We start from the raw sequence: 8,382 nt of genomic DNA, 5'->3' as shown, positions 1-8,382 counted from the left end.
GTTCAGCTCAGCCTAAACAAGGCCGAGTACATAAATAATGTGAAGTCTGAGCGATGGAGCACATTTTAAATTTGGCCTTGGTAGCCAAAACATAAATGTAAAACCTTCCTGGACCGCAGCTGGGCTTCTACTGTTCTGTACTGTACTGTACTTTCCGCCCCAATAGTTAAAGACACAATAACAAGTAGGCAACAAACTCCGATCATAACCTTAATGGTTAAAAAAAATAATAAATACATACAGACAGTAGTAACATTGAACACATGAAGGACACAACTATCCATGACAGTGTGCATATTTCAAAGAACTACAGTACATGGGTACAATGGTTAAATCACTAAGGAAAATTCAATATTTAGCATTTAATAAAAATTTAGAACATATACAAAGTACATGATATACTGTATTCATAACTGTCTGTGATGTATCTTTTAACAGATCACCTTCTTGCATGACTAAAATGTTTTATTTCATTTCACGAATCATCCCAGCTGTACGTTTCTAAGCACAAACTTGTGAACCTACATAAATTTTAACAATTTTGTTCATGTTTCTCCCTTTAGGTCATATTTTAATATTAAAATATAATATATATTTTAATGAGTGCCTCCGTCAGATTTTATCTGATTTACTAAACTTTTTTTTTTTTTTTAGGAATTTTAGTTGGAAAATAAAGGCGATGATGCTGCAAATAAACAGAAAAGCACATTTTTCACTAGAAATATGGTGGCCCCAAATGGTCCAAAGGATCAGTAATTGGCTTATTTTATGTCAAGAGGGGGTGGGGTGTACAGCTCTGATTGCACTGCATGCATCATTTCAAATGTAAAAGCAGCAAAAGACCATACTTAGCAAACAAAAGCATTCATTTAGTGTTCTTTTGCCATAGAAATATCTGAGCCAACGTGAGGTCTTGCAACCCTTCATTTCCTGTGATTGACCGCAGTTTTGTTGTTTTCATCCTCTGGAACAATTACTTGGCACGAGAACATATGAACGACGGGCACTGGCGTATGCGAGCAAGGAGGCCCGAGTGAGATTAATGCACAAAACATAATGATAAGGCAACTATTGTACTTGGTTGCTGCACTTTGGTGTACGTGCACATACTGGTGGTCCACCCAAATACTGTATGTGTACAATAGCATGTAATGAGGGCCATGTGGCCCCATGTAGTCTATATATAGTTGTACAGGGTGACCCAAAAAAAAGTTTACACTCAGTTGCCATTGCCAGTTGCCTCAGCCATTGAAACATATCTAAATAGGTTGTCATGCTTAAGTGATTCATTAAGGTCACTCAATGCAGCTGGTAATCTCTCGTCTCTACAATTCCTGTGCTTCTGCTGAAAATGAAGAAAACTTTAGCTGTACCTGAATTGCTGCATGCCGGTCTGACACCTACTGAGATTGCAGCAAATCTGAGAATATCCAGATGTGCAGTCTACAAAGTTAAAAAGAAGCTGAAAGATACTGGTACAGCCTCAAGAAAACCTGGGTCTGGAAGTGCCGATCTGTGCGGACCAAAAAATTGATTGACAAGGTGATATGTGGCCACCCCAAAGTCCAGATCTCAATCCCCTGGATTATAGCATATGGGCAACTGTGGAGGACAGGGCCTGTACGAAGCCACAAACTTCTGTGGCAGCCTTGGAGAGGTCCATTGTTAGATCTTGGGAAAAGATGACAGCATCCTACATAAAGAAGACCTGTCAAGCGTTCCGCAGGCACCTGGAGGCTGTTGTGACACTTAAGGGAGGACACATTGAAAAATAGAGTGTACTTTGTTCTTTACAATAATGTATAATTTGTGATTAAATTCTAAGATGAATAAACATGGCATTTAACTTGTATTATGGCAGTGTAAATTTTTTTGGGTCACCCTGTATTGAAAATTATTCAACCCCCACAGTAGATATGTGTTTTTGCAAGTTTATTTTTCATCTTGTTTATAATCATATTGTTATGACATGTCTAATAGACAAATACAACTGAAATACCAAAAATATTTTTGGGGAAATTCCAATTTATGGCCTTTCTGTGATTACTTCATTGACAAAATTATTAAACCCCATAGTAGGGCAAATAAGTATTTAGTTAACCACCAATTGTGCAAGTTCTCCTCCTTGAAAAGATTAGAGAGGCCTGTAATTGTCAACAGGGTGTAAACCTCAACCATGAGAGACAGAATGTCGAGAAAAAAAAAAAAAACTTAAAATCACATTGTTTGATTTTTAAAGAATTTATTTCCAAACTAGAGTGCAAAATAAGTATTTGGTCACCTAGAAACAAGATTCCTGGCTGTCAAAGAGGTCTAACTTCTTCTAACGAGGTCAAGCGAGGCTCCACTCGTTACCTGTATTAATGGCACCTGTTTGAACTCATTATCGGTATAAAAGACACCTGTCCACAACTCAGTCAGTTACACCCTAAACTCTACTATTGCCAAGACCAACGAGCTGTCGAAGGACACCAGAGACAAAATTGTAGACCTGCACCAGGCTGGGAAGACTGAATCTGCAATAGGTAAAACGCTTGATGAAAAGAAATCAACTTTGAGAGCAATTATTAGAAAATAGAAGACATACAAGACCACTGATAATCTCCCTCGATCTGGGGCTCCATGCAAGATCTCACCCCGTGGCGTCAAAATGATAACAAGAACGCTGAGCAAAAATTCCAGAACCACACGGCGGGACCTAGTGAATGACCTACAGAGAGCTGGGACCACAGTAACAAAGGATACTATCAGTAACACAATGTGCCGCCAGGGACTCAAATCTTGCACTGCCAGACGTGTCCCCCTGCTGAAGCCAGTACACATCCAGGCCCGTCTGCGATTTGCTAGAGTGCATTTGGAGGATCCAGAACAGGACTGGGAGAATGTGTTATGGTCAGATGAAACCAAAATAGAACTTTTTGGTAGAAACACAGGTTCTCGTGTTTGGAGGAGAAAGAATACTGAATTGCATCCGAAGTACACCATACCCACTGTGAAACATGGAGGTGGAAACATCATGCTTTGGGGCTGTTTTTCTGCAAAGGGACCAGGACGACTGATCTGTGTAAAGGAAAGAACGAATGGGGCCATGTATTGAGAGATTTTGAGTGAAAATCTCCTTCCTTCAGCAAGGGCATTGAAGATGAGACGTGGCTGGGTCTTTCAGCATGACAATGATCCCAAACACACAGCCAGGGCAACAAAGGAGTGGCTTCGTAAGAAGCATTTCAAGGTCCTGGAGTGGCCTATCCAGTCTCCAGATCTCAACCCCATAGAAAATCTGTGGAGGGAGTTGAAAGTTCATGTTGCCCAACGACAGTCCCAAAACATCACTGCTCTAGAGATCTGCATGGACGAATGGGCCAAAATACCAGCAACAGTGTGTGAAAAGCTTGTGAAGAAAACGTTTGGCCTCAGTATTTTTAACAAAGGGTACATAACAAAGTATTGAGATGAACTTTTGGTATTGACCAAATACTTATTTTCCACCATGATTTGCAAATAAATTCTTTAAAAATCACACAATGTGATTTTCTGCTTGTTTGTTTTTTCCCCCCACATTGTCTCTCATGGTTGAGGTTTACCCATGTTGTCAATTACAGGCCTCTCTAATATTTTCAAGTGGGAGAACTTGCACAAATAGTGGTTGACTAAATACTTATTTGCCCCACTGTATGTATAACTTTAGTACTTACCCCAATAGCAGGCGACTGCGTGCTGGATCCAGCCTCAGCTCACCAGATCCGCATAACAATCAGTCAGTGCGCCAGATGCGGCCCACATCGGCACTATGACAGTTCAAATGACAGGTTACGCACTCTTCCGGCGCGGACCGTGCACACCGGACGTGCTCAAACTCCCTCTTGACGTAAGTGCAGCAGATGCGGCCCGGATCAGCACTATGACTGTTTTGCCTTAATTGTCGCCTTGATTGCACAGATGGGTGAGCCTGGGACCTGGTGCCGCTGATCATCGTCAGTAGCATAGGCGGAGTTTGACTTTTAGGGCAGGGGGGCACAACATGTTGATGACCCCGAAACTCAGTGTCAGCAATAAAATCAACTTACAAGAATATTTATAATAAGTTGACAATGAGCATTTTTTGTTTCCCATCATTCTTGTTGGTAATTCCAAATCAGGCTGTGCTATACTTTTTGCCAAGATCGTCATCCATTGAATATGGTATGCCCGCCAGTGTCGTGCCAATTTAGTTACCCCAGTCAAAAATTGCATCCCTGGGGGGAGCCATACAGAGGTAGATTTGTGTCTTTATTATTCAATCCCCAAAAAAGTTGCTTCAATAAGAAAAAAAAGTTGCTTCAATCAAAATATATATATTTTCAACCAAAAATAATTCGCTTCAATTTAAAAAAAAAAAAAAAAAAGTGTTTGCAAAAATAAATTTGAAACTCAAAAAAATGCATGTAAAACTTTTTTTTGATTGGAGTCGAGTTTTTTTTTTTTTTTTTTTTTTTTTTTTGATTCAAGCATCTTTTTTTAATTGAAGTAATATTGATTTGTGTTTGGGCCACATTTTGGCTAGGACGTTTTTGTCTTTATTATTCAATCAAAAAATAAGTAGCTTCAAAAAATATATTTTCAAAAAGGAAAATCACTTCAATCAAAAAAAAAAAAAATTCAATCGTAGAAAACGTTTATGAATGCGAAAAAAATATTTGAGATTGAAAAATTTGCATTTGAACACTTAATTTTTCATTGAACATGTTTTCTTTGATTGAAGCAATCCTTTTTGTGTTTGGCCCATTTGTGTCTAAATCATTCAATCCCCAAAAAAGTTCAATCAAAAAAAATATTTTCAATCAAAAAAAAAAAAAAAAAAAAAAATCATTTGAAAAATAAAATTGCCCTCCCCTAATTTTTTTTTTTTTTTTTTTTTTTTTTGGGGGGGTGGGGGTCATATGCAAAGCAAATGAGCGTCTAAGGTGCTAGTCACATGATCTGTTCGAAAAATAAATTTGACCCATTATAAAAATATATTTTCATTCATTTTAAATATACAAATATACAATGACACTTTTAGGCCACCGGGGGGGGGGGGGCTGTCCCCGAACATGAAGACGAACGAAGTTGCCCAACGACAGACCCAAAACATCACTGCTCTAGAGGAGATCTGCATGGAGAATAGGCCAAAATACCAGCAACAGTTTGTGAAAAGCTTGTGAAGAGTTACAGAAAACGTTTGGCCTCCATTATTGCCAACAAAGGGTACATAACAAAGTATTGAGATTAACTTTTGGTATTGACCAAATACTTATTTTCCACCATGATTTGCAAATAAATTATTTAAAAATCAAACAATGTGATTTTATGTTCTTTTTTTTCCACATTCCGTCTCGCATGGTTGAGGCTTAACCATGTTGACAATTACAGGCCTCTCTAATATTTTCAAGTGGGAGAACTTGCATAATTAGTGGTTGACTAAATACTTATTTGCCCCACTGTATGTACCTTGGTTACGGTGGTCACTGTTCGATATGGGTTCGGTTCGGCAGAAAAAGCAAAAGCATTTGAAAGTTAAAAGTTTGTTCTATTGACTGAAATTAAAAAACAGCTGTTAGCGAGTGTAAAATGAATAGAAGAAAAAATAGAACACTGAAAATACAAAATCACAAGTTTTAATGTTCTTCTTTTCATAGAATATGTGCAAAAATAGACAACACACCCGTTGTTTGTTTGTTTTTGTTTTTTTTTTTTATAAGGATCAACTGAGATAACAGATTAAGTCAGGTAGCACAGGTAACAACCTTGGTAAGTTTTTTTTTTTTTAATAAAAATAAGATGCTACCATTTTTTCCAATGTTGGGTTACACGCAGTTAACTGGAAACCACTGTATAAATACATTCACTCCAATATAAAATATATATTTTTCACAGAGAAAAAATGTTTGGAAATTACAACAGCTTAAAACTATGAATGGGTTGTGTTCCAGTTGGGAGCGTCCTTCTAAATGGCTGTGGCAAGTTTGCATGGTAGGGGATACAGTTTCTAGCCACAGTTTGTTTTAGTGCACTACCCCACTGCAATAACAAACAATGGCGCAATCTTGGCCTTAATAAAAAATGCATCTCAAAGGATTTCTTGGCTAAACAAAGCACATTAAATTTGCGTATTCATGTCCTCTTTGCTTACAAGAAAGAACGACTCCTGCCAGAAAGAACTCCACAAACCAAAGCGAGCCTCAAAGATGGCTAAACGGGATTGAGGTTTATATTGGATTCATCTAGTGAACAATAGCAAATAAGCTTTTCCAATGTGAATGCGATATTTCCTGAGATATTAAGCAAAAACATCCCAATCCACCTCTGAATAAGGTTCTGCTTTGGCCCACACTCCATATACAAACATTTTGATATAAAAGAAAAAACCTTGACGGAGTTACGATACTGCGTGTTTTTATGCAGCGATGCCAATAGAAGCAACACGTAACGTAATGTAAAATCTCCGTGACAAACTTACAGAAAGGTACAAAGACATGCATGAAAGTGCTTCAATTTCTCGCTGGAGTATACTTTAAAATAGTTCATGAAATTTAAAAAAATAAAATAAAAATTTAAACCGTTTCAAACCATTATTGTTGACTTTAATGTAAAGCACAAGGATGCAAAAAAATGGTTTGTAAATACCGTATTAATATGAAAAAATTACTACACATATTCATCTCCTTTGGGAAAAATGTATTAATTAACATGAGCAGTTTTGTTTTATTAATTCATTGGTCTTTTTTTACGCATATGCCATAACAAGGGTCTTTATTCTGAAGAAGTGATTACTCGAGGCACTTAGTTTTTATTTATTAGCAACACGGAACCACACGAGAACCGCAGTGATAAGTAAGAAACACATTTGTGGTATATATTTGAAATAATGGCTTCGCATTTAAAAAAAAAAAAAAAAAAAAAAAGCTGGCTGTCGTTTTAATGACCCTTATGTGCTTTTAATTTGAAAACAGCGGACATTTATGAGTCTTGTTACGTTCCAGCTGAAGAATTTGCGGTTCCAGCTAAACAATTTAGGACCATTTGTGCAAAGATTTTCGACATTGCACTTTTTTGTTTTCACGTAACTAAAGTGAAGTAACATATAGTGGAGTCATTTATAAGGCAGGCACATAATGTGAACGATAATGGTGTGTTTAAAACATGACCAGAAAGGAATATTTTCTTGTATTGGTTTTGTATGTGTCATGTGTTTGATGAATTGTAAAAATAAAAAGGAATGTAGCTCAGAGTCAGTTGTCTCAATCAAATCTAGTCACGCATGCTTTTCACTTCGTGAAAACAAAGTGATGAGGAGAAGAGCCAGAACGTAGGCAGCATGTGAGAGAAGAATTTTTGAAGACAATGCATTTGAATGTTCTTAAATGGAGAGACAGCGAGAACGAAAAGTGTTATTTGGTATGTGGCAAAATTGATTTTGCCGTGTGGCATTATTATTATTATTATTTATTTATTTTTTTAAGGGTTTAGCGTTAGGGTTTTTTTTGTTTTTTTTAATGTCAATGCGCTGTAAATATAAGTGTATGGTCAAAAATGACAGCCACACGTTTTCTGCCATTTAAAATGAATGGAAAATTTGGACGTGCATAGCCGTCGATGGCATAGCCTGACTTGGGTGCCAGTTGAATGTCAATGCGCTGTAATGTTAAGTGTATGGTCGAAAATCACAGCCACACGTTTTTCTGACATTTAATATTAATAGAATATTTGGACGTGCATAGCCGTCAATGGCATAGCCTGACTTGGGTGTCAGTTGAATGTGAATGTGCTGTAATGGTAGGTGTATGGTCAAAAATCACAGCCACATGTGTTTTTCTGCCATTTAATATGAATGGAAAATTTGGACGTGCATAGCCATCAATGGCGTGGACGTGCATGGCCTGAAAAAATGCCATATACAAAAAAAAAAAAAAAAAAAGCCACATACCAAAATCCATTTTTCCACATACCCCGAAAAATTCCACATTCAAAAATATGCCACATGGTAAAATCAATTTTGCCACATCACAAAAAAAACACATGGCAAAATAAATTTTGCCGCATGGCAAAAGAAATGCCACATGGCAAAATCCTTTTTGCTACATACGAAAAAAAAGTGCCACATGGCAAAATCAATTTTGCCACATACCAAATAGCACTTTTCGTTTTCGGCCCTGCTGTCAAATGGCCAAGTCAGTTGCCTGATCTCAACCCAAATGAGTATGCTTTCCACTTAGGACAAAACAGGGCTGAAATAGTAAAAACTAGGGTTGTTCCGATCATGTTTTTTTGCTCCCAATCCGATCCCAATCGTTTTAGTTTGAGTATCTGCCGATCCCGGTATTTCCCGATCCGATTGCTTTTTTTTTTTTCCTCCCGATTCAA

The sequence above is a fragment of the Corythoichthys intestinalis genome, chromosome 11 (genome assembly GCF_030265065.1).
Source record: "Corythoichthys intestinalis isolate RoL2023-P3 chromosome 11, ASM3026506v1, whole genome shotgun sequence".
Taxonomy (NCBI): domain Eukaryota; kingdom Metazoa; phylum Chordata; class Actinopteri; order Syngnathiformes; family Syngnathidae; genus Corythoichthys; species Corythoichthys intestinalis.
The sequence above is the reverse complement of the archived record's forward strand: the minus strand, read 5'-3'. Positions refer to the sequence as shown.